General features: G+C 40.8%; 1 protein-coding gene across 2 annotated transcripts in view; it reads left to right on the top strand.

The window, feature by feature from the left end:
* The first annotated feature begins 1,902 nt into the window (after positions 1-1,902).
* The window catches only part of CGNL1 (cingulin like 1), a 52,347-nt gene continuing 41,047 nt past the window's right edge, over positions 1,903-13,202 (top strand). For both annotated transcript variants that reach the window (XM_079318083.1, XM_079318084.1), the window contains exon 1: positions 1,903-2,068. The gene's annotated coding sequence lies outside the window, so the exon portion shown is untranslated. The remainder of the gene's footprint in view (positions 2,069-13,202) is intronic.

Consider the following 13,202-nt stretch of genomic DNA (forward strand, 5'->3'; position numbering starts at 1 on the left):
ACTGAGGGGAAAAAAAATTAATTTTTTCTTTCTTTTCTATTCATTATTTCCCAGTTTTTTCAGGTGGGATGAGGGTATAAACTTCATGTGCTTTCTTAAAAACTAGAGAGAAAGGAGCTAAGCAAACTCTATGCATCTTTTACTTAAACAGTTCCAAGATTATGGGGTTACGTAGAAAAAATGCAGATGAAAAACAAATGTTAAATGGCAAAGTATGTAAAAGAGCAAGATGGCAGCAGAGGTTTGGGATGTTCTGTCTCATGAACATAATTTTTGTAACTACTAAGACCAGAAAACTCCATACATCTATGACTTTCTTCTCACTAACCATTTTGAGGGAGAATCAGTGTGTTATGTAGACGTGCAACAGACCCTGTCACACTGGATACTTCCATCCTCTCTGCAAACACCTCACTAGCTGCCTCCTTAGAACTGTTTGTAATTTGTGCAATTCCTACAGTTTACAGCTCTTTCTACTGATTCATCATATAGTATTTTATCACAAGCAGTTTTTGTCAGACACCACTGTCTCATTGTTTTGTTTTTGACTATTTCTTACAGGACTCAATAGATCCTTATAGAATACTGACTTGTAATACTACTGAAAATAATATTTTAAAAAGATTCTTAGAAAGCATTTTGTTTTTTGGTGTAGATTTGTGAGAATTTTGCCTTTTTTTTTTTTTCCCAACACAGAACCCAAAGCTGGATACAGTGCTCCAGCAGTGTTAATACTGATGCTGTATTTGGAACACTGCCTTTTCCAGTTGAACCTCTTCTGTTTTTACATTCTAATTAAGACAGGGCCACCCTCTACAGAAAATCCATAAATTATATAAAATTCCATATATATGTATATATTCACAGTAGTCTTTGCTAATTTGGCTTGTTTCCACAGACATGTAACAGGTATCAGAGCAGCTCTGACAGAGATTTGAGCAGTGACCTCCAGCACAGCTGGATTTGGAAAGAGGATGTGCTCCTATCCATGCTCCTCCTGTTGAATAACTTGGACATGGCTTTCATGACTCATATAGTAAATTTTTCCTCCTCATGTTGACTGCCCAGCATTCTTGTGTTGTAGACAGGATATATCACATTCTGTTGTGATTTTTTCCTCTCGGTAGAATCACTATAACCTTTCTTCTGAAAATGTTCCTTGGTTTCTGTTGCTCAAACCTTGAGAACAACATTATAAGCAAGGAAAGAACTGTTTAAGGCCCATTTCTTGCGTAATGGTTGCAGACACTGTTTTTTGCACAACACCTGTGAACCCCCAGTCTGTACCACCCACCTTTCCTTCACTGATGGATCAGGGAAAGATGCTGCAGTATGGCAGCACTTCGGTTCGCACTGTGCGTGTAGAATATTCTGGAATCACCTCGTGATATTTCCAGTGTAGCTGAAAAGCGTGTGGAGAGGACCCAAAGTGCCCAAGGCACCGAGGGGCGCTTGTGAGGGCGCTGAGGGCGCAGCAGGGCCGCGCTGCCCCGTCCCGGGCTGCGGCCCCGCTCTCCGCGCCTCCCTCGCCTCCCCCTCACGGCCAGAGGCGCCCGCCCTGCCCCGGCCCGGCCCGGTGCTGCCTCAGCCCTTCCCGCCGGGCGGGCGGCTCGCCAGCCGCCTCCACACGGGGAGGGAAAACAAACCCGACTGTCAGGCGGCCTCGAGCCGACAGTACCCGGGCCCGGGGCTGGGTTCCTTCTTCGGAGGGCTGTTGGGGCCACCCCGTTCCGTCGCGGCGCGTTGGCAGCAGCCCTGGCCGAGGAGGAGCAGGGCGCTCTCCCCCCTGTTTGCGGCTGTAGGTGTCTGCCGGGGGCGCCGCGCGCTCCCTCAGGGAGACCAAAGGCCGCGGGCGGGCGGGAAAGCGGCGGGAAGCCCGTGCTCACCTGCGGGAGCGCCCCTCGCCTGGCTCCTCCCCGGCCCGGCCCGGCCCGGCCCGGCCGCGGCGCCCCCTCCCCCGCTGCAGGGGGCGGGCAGTGCGCGCTCGGCTCGGGCGGCGAGCGCGGCCGGCGGGGAGAGCGGCGCGGAGTTGGTGGGGCGCCTGCGAGAGAGAGGCGGCTCGGGACGGGTGAGGAGAACGGCGGCGGGAGCTGAGGGGGGCGTTGTCACAAGACTGTGGCGGGACCGGCCCGGAGCGCGGCGGGCACGGAGCCGTCGCCGTGCGGTGCCGCAGGCGCTGCTGCCCGCGGCTGTGGCGGTGGCTCCCGGCGGCGAGGCGCCCTGGGTCGCTGCTTTCCTCAGCTCCGTTAAACACACGCTTTTCCAAAGGCCGAGGGCGCCGAGTCCTCCCGGGCGGGAGGCAGGAGCACGGCGGCTCTCCCTGCGCGGGGAGCTGGCGGAGCGCCGGCCGTGCTGCTGTCCCTTCCCCCGGGCGCTCCCCGGGGCTGCGCGGTGAGCGGAGCGCGGGCGAGCTCGGGGCCGAGCGGAGAGGGAGCTGCCGGGAGAGCAGACTCCGATGAGACTGGAGTCCTTCTCCGCGTTCTGTGCGGCGGTCAGGAGCGGGGTCTTCCCCCGAGAGGGGCGGGAGCTGCGGGTGCTGCCGCCGGCCGCGGGCTGCAGGTGGGCGGGCGGCGCCCGGAGCCCCCGCGGGGCGCTGATACCGCCTGCTCGCGCGCATTCCTCCGGGGATTCCTGGCATTCCTGGGCGGAGGGCACTCTTGACTTCTTCATCTCCCTTATATTCCGCGAATTAGCGTAATTTTTGCGGAAGGGTGTGTTCGCGTTGTGTGTGTTCTTTTTCATGGGAAAAGTTTAGAACGGCAGTTCTGCCATTTGTTCTTCTTCCAATTAACTTTGCATCTGATATATCCTTTCAATTTGATGACAACTTTATGGGGAGATCAGTGCTGCGATAAAGCTTCTGTGGTGAGTTTGCATTAGATTTGCACTTGAACAGTTGCTGCAGCTTTTATCTTTCCCTCGTTTTAGCATGCAGATAATTTTATTAAAACTATTCCAGTGCAAGTTGAATGATATCAGAATAGAAATAGTGAAAACCTTTTTTTGAAAGTTGTTCTATTTTTGTCTTCACTGTGTTTATCTTGTGTGGAGTCCTGGAAGTGAATCCTGTAGGTGAGTCAGAAATCCCCTTAGTGTATCCTGACTTCTGGTATTCCCATGGGAACTTTGATAGATTCAGTGTCTGACGCCTATGCTGACAACTGTCACATGTCTGGTAATTATGAATCTCTTTATAGAGCTTGTTTTAACAGACCTTTAAAACTTCTATAAAAAATAAAATTAAAATGGCAAAACCAAGCTACTGTTTGCTTTTGAAAGGTGCTTTGTAAGAACTTGTTTGACTAGCAATTATATTTTCTAGAAGTGTCATAGTTGTTGAATTGTCTTAGCTTTTTTTTCTTCTGTAAGATCCAGGAGAAATCTGCTTATGCTCACTCTGTGTTCTAAGCCAGATGTGGTTACTGATGATTAATGTAAAAGTTTCTATAAGTTTTTTTGTTTTTTGGGGTTTTAATTTTTTTTTTTTGGGGGGGGTGTTTTAGGAGTTTGTCATTCTATGGAATGCAATTAAACTGTTTTTTATTTTATGTTTTTAATTTTGAGATACAGCTACACTTTTAAAACAGAAAACTCTGTAAAATAAGAAAGCAATGCTTCTAGTTTTTGTTAAAATTCTCTTAGGCTATTAAGATAATCTTTCATATAAGAGAAGATGGTTTTTTGTAGCAGACTGTTGTTTAATATTCATGGTTTGTTTTTAAACAAAAATGCAGTGCTTCAAATGAAGTATCTTATAAAGGGACTGATATTTTTACATGCTTATGTTTACAACTTAGAGGTGTTTCTGAAATATGTTGATCATAGGACAAGTATTCCTGGTTGGCTTACATACACCTTGAATTGCTACTGACATTAACTGTTTCTAAATGTCACCTAAATGCAAATACATGTTACAAAGTTAACGAATATTGTGACAGTACTTAAAAAGCCTTATATTGCTGACCTCCTTGGTTACTGAATTGCTGGTGATGTTTCCAAGAGCCTGTCTACTCCATGAGTGTATCCCACAACTGCTTGGGTTTTTAAGATTTATTGCCATTATCTGACTTAGTTACATTTTGCCTTTAAATCTAATTAATCTAGACTGCTTAGGCTGCCTGAATTGCCTCCAAGCCAACCAGCTTATTTTAATTTCTGTTAATTGCATTATTAGATCTCACTGTCATTACTAAAATGTCTGAGAACGCAGTTAGGTTTCCCTGGCAGGGTTTTTATGGGAGATGTGCAGTTTAATTTTCTGCTGAAATGCTCTACAGTGTGTCCTGTATAAGGAATTGTACCTCAATAAAAGGATGACAAAGTTGCAGAAAAGAATTGGTAACATTTCCTTCTCTTGGTGTAGTTGTGTAATAGGAAGTTGATCTTTCTGGGAGTATTGGTGAAACTGGTTTGTCTGGGTTCTGCAGTGTCATCTGAAATGTGTGGGGGAAACAACAGGACCTCAAATGTGACTTTTTAAATCTTTTATCATGGAGCAATGCAAGATGAACATATGTGCTATGAGTTTATTCAGCCTGGATCATAGGGGGCTGGTTGTTATTTAAAAATAGCTACTGAAGTATTTTGAGGCCAAATAATTCTGCAGATGTAAAAATTTAAACAAAAGAAGACCATCACAGTTTCATTCTATAGTCTGCTGTTTTGCAGTTTCTGCTTTTTGAAGTCATAGTGATGATGATGTCATTATTATTAGAACCTTTTTACTATGGAGGTAACCTGAAATCTGTATATTAATACCAAGCACACAAACCTGATTATGCAAAACAGCATTCAGCCTATGGCAACATCTACCTCTGTTGATAGAAAGGAACTGGTAAGAATCTGGTCAAGATCACTGGTACTAGTAGATTTCTGAGGAATGGCAATAAACACTAAAATAATGGGGCAATTTTTTCACTTCTGCACCCTCTCTGCAACTCTGAATGGCATCAGAGATGTTGCAGCTACCTATTGCCCATGTGTTCAGATAAAACAGGCATAAGAAATTTGATTTTCTTCTATCTGTCCCACTTTTTTTTTTTTTTTTTTTTTTTTTAAGAGGATCAGCTCTGTGATACCTTTCAGAGGCTGGCTTTGCTAAGAATTACATCCTTCCAATATATAATATTAAAAATATATTTGAATGCTCAGGGTGAGATTAAGGTGTTAAGGTTATTGTGTGAGGAAAGGTGTTTCACGTGTCCATGGAGTGTTTATTCCAGGCATGTTTATCTGGAAACATGAACACTTCAGAAACTACTTTGACCTTGACTCTGAATGGTGTTAAATCAAAATGGTAATATTTTTCAGTGTAGCCAAGTATGAAAATTTAATCTTAAGCCCAAAAAAATTAACACGTTAAGAATGCGTGAGCTAAAGATTTAGTGGAATTGTAGTCATGGAGTTGCCACTGTTTGGGATTAGAGTTCTCTATTTTTTCTGATCTTGTACCATCTCTGCCAACAGAGCTGGCAGCCTTCTTGGAGGAGTTTATCCAAATGTAGGCTTAGAACCTTTCATTTTACGTGAAGTAAAATGGGTGACAAAATTAATAACCAGATATTATAGGTAAATAGATTCATTTTTCCAAGAATACCTCTAAATTTTCAGCCAAATGAAATATTTTAATTTCTATTGGTCCATATTTTGTATTTCTGAGTTTCATTAAGCAGGCTGACAGTATGAGATTTAAAGTTAATATTCTGTAATAACTTTTCACATTCTTCTTGATTTCGGTAAAAACAGAGAGCAATGAGGAATAAATGTGAGAAATGTCTCAGAAAGCACTTGACTGCAAAAAACTAGCAGGGAGATTGGTAAGACTGGAAGATGCTTCAGTGATTACCACAGTGGCTCCTTTCTGTGAGGGTCCCCAGGCATGCCAGGAGTCATGACCATTCAGATGTGACTCTCAGCAGTCTGAGCATTACCAAATTTTGACTCTAGGCATTTTCAGCAGTTTATAATACTTTAATTGCATGTGCATTGCATGCACCGTTTAAAAGTAGCTAAAATGTGGGCATGGAAACTAAATACAGAGTGAGAAGGAGAGGCATTGTCTAGGCTGCCCATGCTTACATAGTCACACCAAAGTGTTTGTTTATGTGTTTCTCTGAGTGTGTATGTAAACTCTCATACACACTTGCAGAAGCCTAGTGAGTAGTTGCCAGCCTTTAGGAATGTTTTAACCAAATTTTGAATTCTGTTGAAAGATATCTCTAAGAAATGTTGGAATTTATTAGAATGGGAGATTTATTCATGTACATAAAGATGTGCAAAAGGGGACAGTTATTTGCATTCTACTTCAACATGAGTAAATCAAATTTAGTGTGTTTTGTTGGCCTTGTTGAAATTGGTTGGGGTATGCCTTCCTACATTTATTTGCACACCATTAGCTGTTATATGCAGGGAGCAAATGTTCAGCAGCAGCAGCCTTTATTTGCAAGAACAATTGGTATGTGTAATGTTACATTGTAATTCCACAAACACTTCAAGCTTCATAAAGAAGCGGCCCTACCTCTCTCATTTCCCCAGTAATTATGCTATTTCAGTGTGAAGGTGAGAAGTGTGGCAGCTTATGGGAGCTGGTTAAACCTGTGCTTGCAGAGCCCACACCAGGTTACTTTGGCTGCACAGGCTTTGTAAGCCCATCTGAATGATTCAGTCCAGCTCACCATGAAGCTCCTTTCCTCTGTGGAGTTTTCTGAGCTCTCTCTTCTATGCTCAGCTTGTCTCTCAGACAGTGTGATGATATCATCTTGTTGTCTGGTGGGGCCTGGGCTCAGGGCCTGCAGTTCTTACTGCATATTTAAATTTGACAACGCATGACTGAGTTAGTTGAAAGAAACTAAATGGGTGTGAAGCCAAGTGTTTAAAGAATACAGTGTAATTAAGACAAAGTTTAACAGTAGAAAACTGGGAGGCATAACTAGCTTGAATACACGTGAAGCTCTGACCTTATGTTGGCTGTGTAAATATGGCTCCTATAGCCTAGTTTACATGTAGTTTTTGTACTTAAATACTTGAATCTTCATAGAGATGAACCCGATGTGTCTTTATATAGGTGAGACCTTGGTCTTTGTGGGTGGCTGTACTCACAGTTTATCATTAATTTTGTTCAGGAATAAGTTATGCATATATAATCAAGGTCATGCAAGTTGCATCTCTTGGGTTGCTGTAAAGATAGTTCCTCTAGACAAGATTATAGTTTTTGCATGGGAATAATGAGAAGGTCCAGTTAAATGCCACATTTAAAGTGAACAAAAAATAGTTTGTAGTTATGTTAGATAACTTTATAAATAAACATGTTCCTGAAGCACTTGTAAAACATAACAAAGCTTGCCCTAGCTGTGCCCATTTCTTTGAGACTAATTTCTAAGAGACTTAACAAACCTGAGACTTTTTGCTCGAGCCTCTAAGTATATGAACAGGATACTCTTTTCTATTTGAACAACAATGATGTCATTGGGATGTACTAAGATTATTTTGGAACAAAATACAGTTTCTAACACTGACAATTGGAGGAAAATGTAATGAAACAACACAGAATCTCTTGTGGAATAAATGTAATCATTTCAGATGTTTGGATGCAAACCAGCTATTGTATTTGAAATCACAAAGTTCTTTTAGAATCCTTGTGTCTCTCAGCTGTCTGTTCTGTCAATACATAGCAGATATGAGCATTAAGAATATGATAAAGTAGAAGAGAGTAAATATAATAACTTCCCTCTTAGTGACTTTATTACTTTTTTCTTTGTTTTTAACCTATTTTGCAAGTTTTTAAGAAAAAAGAGGGAAAAATGGAGTGTTGTGTTTATATACTGAAATAAGCTCTGAAATAAGTATTTATAAGGTTTTGTTGTTCACTTGCTATTTTGTATTTGAAGTTTGTAAATATTAATTGTAGAGCAGCAGTGTCAGATACTCACAAGATAACCCCAGTAATTGTATCCTGTTAGTGGCAAAACCCAGCTCATTCAGGAGCTTTATCTGAGCCTGTATGGGAGATGAAAGAGGAGCGTGGCACAAATACACTCAGGTAGGTGTTTGTGTCCACACAGAGCCTGTACCACAGTAACCATTAATAAACAAGCTACCATCTCCCTCCAGTGACTTCTCTACTGTCACAGTCTGCAGGACCTGTTTCAGATGCAAGTTGACTTCTGTTTTAGTGTACTTTTAATGTGTTTGATTCTGTTTCTGACTCCTTTTGTTTATGATTTAGGAAAATCTGGAAATACGACTTCAGTAAAGAAAAAGAGGTTTCTTAAATAATGATACAATGTACATAATGATAATGCAGTGGAAATAGTTTAGAATATTACGTGAGAAATGTGGAGGTTTCTTAGCATTTTAATTATTAAAAAAATTAAGACTTTACTTTTCACTCAGTAAGTGAAGTTAGCAGGTCGTGTGTTATTTCCTCTGGGGGTGAATCCTGTAAAATTATGACTATGTATTCATACATAGCAGATAAAGAAAATTTGATATATGTATTATGTCCTTGTTTTCAATAAAATTCTGAAATTTTTTGAGACCTGACTATCTGCCAAAATGTGCTGTTGTTGACTTTCAGCCATTGAAGCAGATTTTCATTTGGAAAAAAAAAAACCAACCAACCAATAAGCAAACAGAACCTGCTAGTTGTCACACAGCTCAAGCATTTGGCTGATCTGTCACATACTTTCATAGGACTGACAAGATGTTTTACATTTCAAACACTTGAGACTTCCTCATACACAATGTTATTCAGCCAGAGGGAGTATGAACCCAGTTGTAAGCAAGTGAACAGTATCTTTTGCTCTAACTTCTTTTAATTGTTCCTTCTACTGTCAGTCTTTATTACATACAGCCTCTTCCTCTCCTTGAAAAGGTGACTACTAATGCTCTGTTTTGTTGGCTGACTATCTGAATAACGTTGTTTTTTACTTGGGTGGAACTGAAATTGAAAATCTCCTTTCTAAGGCAGCAAACCCAAAGACCATCTGCTTTGCTCTGCTGCATTTTGGGAGAAATTGATAAAATAATATCTGTAAAGAATACTAACTGAAGCATGGCTGTTGGCTGTCACTAACATGGAAGAAAGGTATCACTTGGAATTTTCATCCTGCAGGAAGTTCTGAATTGTTATCTATTGGCTGCCATCTGAAATCAGAAAAGAGAGTGGTATTTTTCACAGAATAAAAATGAAAGCAATTAATTCAGAAATGTTGAAATACTTCCTATAAAAACGTATTTCTCTGGGTCAGTGTTCCTGGCTGGACTTCATTTTTCATTATACACCCAAAGCTGTATGACTCCCATATTTAATCACAGCTTGGTCAAAGGAGAAGAAAACCAACTTATGTTTATGGAAAGCACAGACCTACCTGGCTGTGTCCTCCAGCACTGGCTCTTCTCCATGGGCACTGTGCACAGCTTGGGTGTGAGTCTCACTGCAGGAGCAGTGCAGGGCTGGATGTACAGCCCTGGAACCTCCGTGGGATGCAGCAGCCTCAACCTGCTCCTTTCCTCTGTGCAGTTACTAATGCAGGTGCACGGGGAAACTGGAGCTGAGGTGGTGCATGGCATCTAGTGCTGAGTGCTTTTAGATGAAGTGGTTTTGGAAGAATGTCATTTGCTAGCTTTTTATGAAATATGTAAGGCTAATTCTACCCATGGTGATAGGTTAGCCCTGTCTTGGATGTTGAAGAGATGCTTTGATTTGGTGTTGTGTCTGTGATAAGTCCTTGCGGTCTAACACTGGTTTATGGAGTTTTGAAAAATACATTCTGTGTGGCTTAGGTTCACAGGAGCTCCTGATTGTTTCCAAGTATAGAATTTGTCACAGTATCTTTCTTTCCAGCAAGTAGGAAGAAGAGATGGGATATGAAGCTTTTGGGCTGGTTTAAAAAGGAATGAATATTTGAAAACTCAGTGGGTTTGTTTTTATTTCATTTATAGAAATTTTAGATACGTCTTTGTTGCTAACATCAGAAATGCCGACAGCAATAATAAAATAAATCTGAGTAGTTGTTTGGTTTTTTTTCTCAGATATAGAATGACATGATATGTTGTAGAAAATCCTTTGTTATAGACCTTCTGAAAGTTTTGAATTTTGACCACTAGACAGGGAGTGGCAGTTTACAGTTTACAGACAGTGCTGGGGAAAAACAAATGGTGACAGTTTCATTGTGTACTGCAGCTGTCATAATTTTCTTTCTAATAATTGGAGTAACTGCCACATGTGCTATAAATATGATTTTATATAGAAAAAAAAAACCTCAAGTAGGAAAAAGAAATCTTAAATGGGAATAAGGAGTCTGTTGGAAAGATGGCAGACTTGTTTCAGATGTCTTTCTGTTGCTGGATATTGTCAGTTGGCTCTTAAATGAGTTTTACTGTCTTTTTTTACAGCCCGATATATGCAATTTAAAAATTGTATTTTTCTCCCTTCTGCTCTCTGTAAGCAGTAGATCAAATAAACATCCTTCTCCAGAGCTATCTTCCACATGGACCAAATGGGACAACAACCCAAGCCCATTTTTCTTTGGCAGAAGCAAATTGTAGGTAGGATTGACAATGATGAAGTTTCCCCTCATACTTGCAAGACATGTTAGTGAGATTGTTTTCCATCAAGTGTGAAAGCATTACTGTTTTATTCTTTCCATGAATTATCCTGTCTGCTTCCTTTTCTTTACCCTCACACAGTATGTAAGTTTTCCTTCCTCTTCTCTTGTAAAGTTATTTCCTGCCCTTTTTCCACAACTCTGTCCTTTATTATTGACCTAACACCCACTTTGTGTGATGTTGCTGATACATTCTGAATAGTCAGCTGCACAGAGAATCCATTATTTAGCTTGGAGAGCAAGCTCAGTGTTATGTGAGGCTGGAGAACAAATTTTATAGTTCCTTCCTGGCATTTTGCTGTGCATGTGAAATATCTGAAGTAATCAATCATAAAATACACTGATTAAATAATATGGACCATGATGATTTTTTTTTTCTTATGGCAATAAAATTTGGAAATAAATTACATAGAACCAAATATCATTTGTAATGTAGCCCGAAACAGTTTAAAATTTTCAGAATTCTTTAAGTTCTCTCCTCCAAAGAGGAGATGAGAGTATGCCTTCATCTTCCTTTAATGAAAATCTTCAGGTAATCCAGTTTTAGGAGACTCATTGTGATGTTGCATGTGGGGCAATTCCTAGTTTTTTGACATTAAGGGAACCAGGGAGGAATCCTAGTGCCATAAGAAAAGTCAGATCTCTCTTTTTTCCTCCATAGTGCCTGACTAGATGTATGCAAAAGAAGCATATGTATGATGTGAGGCAATACCTTTGAAGGATGTGTGGCTCCTTCAGGAGACCAGGGAACATGTCCATTGGTGGGACAGTGTCCCCCCATGCTGGACTGTGTATCCTGGCAGCTCTGTCTGTCTGTCTGTCTGTCCAGAGCAGGTGCTTGGCTCACAGGCTGCAGCACAAGGTGGGATGTGCTTTGAAATGAGGGGGTGTGGGCAGGAACAGCAGAGCAAGCTTCTCATGCAGAGTTTGGAATTTAACAGGATTGGGAAAACAGTTTTTCTGAATAAATCTGCCTTGTAGATTTGGCTAAAGAAGAACTGAAATGGGTGGTGGAGACAATTCCATGCCTTTTTAATGCTGTAATGTGAAGAAGGGAAGAGACATGTCTGGCACAGGAATATGTTTCTCAAAGGCACTCTTTTCTGCTCATGTTGTCAGGGAGAGCAGCCAGGGTTCCACATGACTGAGGTTTTCTTTTTTGTAAGGCAGGTCTCACACAGCTCCTGTTAGCTAGCTGTAAAATAACTGTGAAAGGAAATGTTTTTAAGGAATTTAAAAAAAAAGTTTTTGAGCTGTTAAACCTTCTGTGTTTGTCTCCTGTGGTTCTTTGTAGAGTATCATATCACCATTGAACAACAAACTGCCACAGAAGAACACGCAGAGTATTGGATTTTCAGATGTGAAAACCTCTGCTGACAAGTTCTTTTTATAAACAAAAATGCCATAGTTTCTATTTTTGGCAAAACGAAGTTGTTCAGAAAAATGATATAATTTCTGAGTAATGATAAAATGTGGAACTTCCATACTCACTGAAGTCAATATTCAAAATGAGTGTTTAAATACCTTTATGAAGCCCTTTTTATTTTAAGAAGAAATCTCAAAACTGAAAGGCTGGAGCAGCTTTGAGTGCCAGTTTTGTTTATTTGTTCACAGAAGTTTTTAAAGGTTGCTATCCCTGACAATGAAGTTAAAACACAAATTCAGTGTGAAATTTTCTGCTCACCTCAAGCAGTCCAAGGCCATGTAGTGGTGACCCCCATCATTCTGTGGTACCTTACTTGCTGACCTGATAGCAAGATGCTGATGACTGTGTGTCCTTGACTGTATTATCTTTTTTAGCAAGTAGAATATTTTCAAAAGAAAATAATTTATTGAAGTAGGATTTTCTTATGTCCTGATTGATTTGTATGTGATGTTATATTAGCACTTGCTTCAAGATAGGAGATAGGAACTGGTTTTATAATAGAATGGTAGTCTTTTACCTAATTAAAACTTTAAGAGAGTAATTGCTTCTACTTTCTGAAAATTGTAGTTTTGAACCCCAAGATAGCAAAAAAAAAAAAAAAATATTAGCAAGACTGCATTGCTTAAAATTTAAAGAGTTACTTTTGTAGAAAACCTGGAATTAGGATTTCTATAATTCTCTATTTAAAAAAAAGGCTTCTTTATTTTTTTAGGTAACTAGAAATATGCAACAAGGAGCTGCACAAACAGCCTTCCCAGCTGCCATTTAAATATCTAACCTCTTTTCATAAGCTGAAGGGCAAACAGACTGTTTTGTCATAACATTTGAGGGCTTCAGCAGTCTTACAGAAGATTAAAAACGGGCAGTTGTAGCTGTCAGGGCCTCCAGCTGTCAGCTCCTGCCCTGGATCAGATGTCAGCATTTCAGTTGCTCACAGCATGGAGCACAAGGCTGATTTCAGTTATTTCATTTACCCCAGCATGCCAATCTGCAGTTTTTCATGGCTGAGGTGTGTAGTCAGCCAGCAGAGTTTTCAGATGTTCTCATTTTTGACGTGGTGACATCTGTCAGAGTGGGGCAGACAGATGGGAGAGGAGCAGCTTCAGTCCTCTTATCCTCCTCTGTTGCTGTAAGGCTGCCAGAGCCTGAGATGTGACTGTACAATGTGT

This window comes from Erithacus rubecula, assembly GCF_903797595.1.
Source record: "Erithacus rubecula genome assembly, chromosome: 14".
NCBI lineage: Eukaryota > Metazoa > Chordata > Aves > Passeriformes > Muscicapidae > Erithacus > Erithacus rubecula.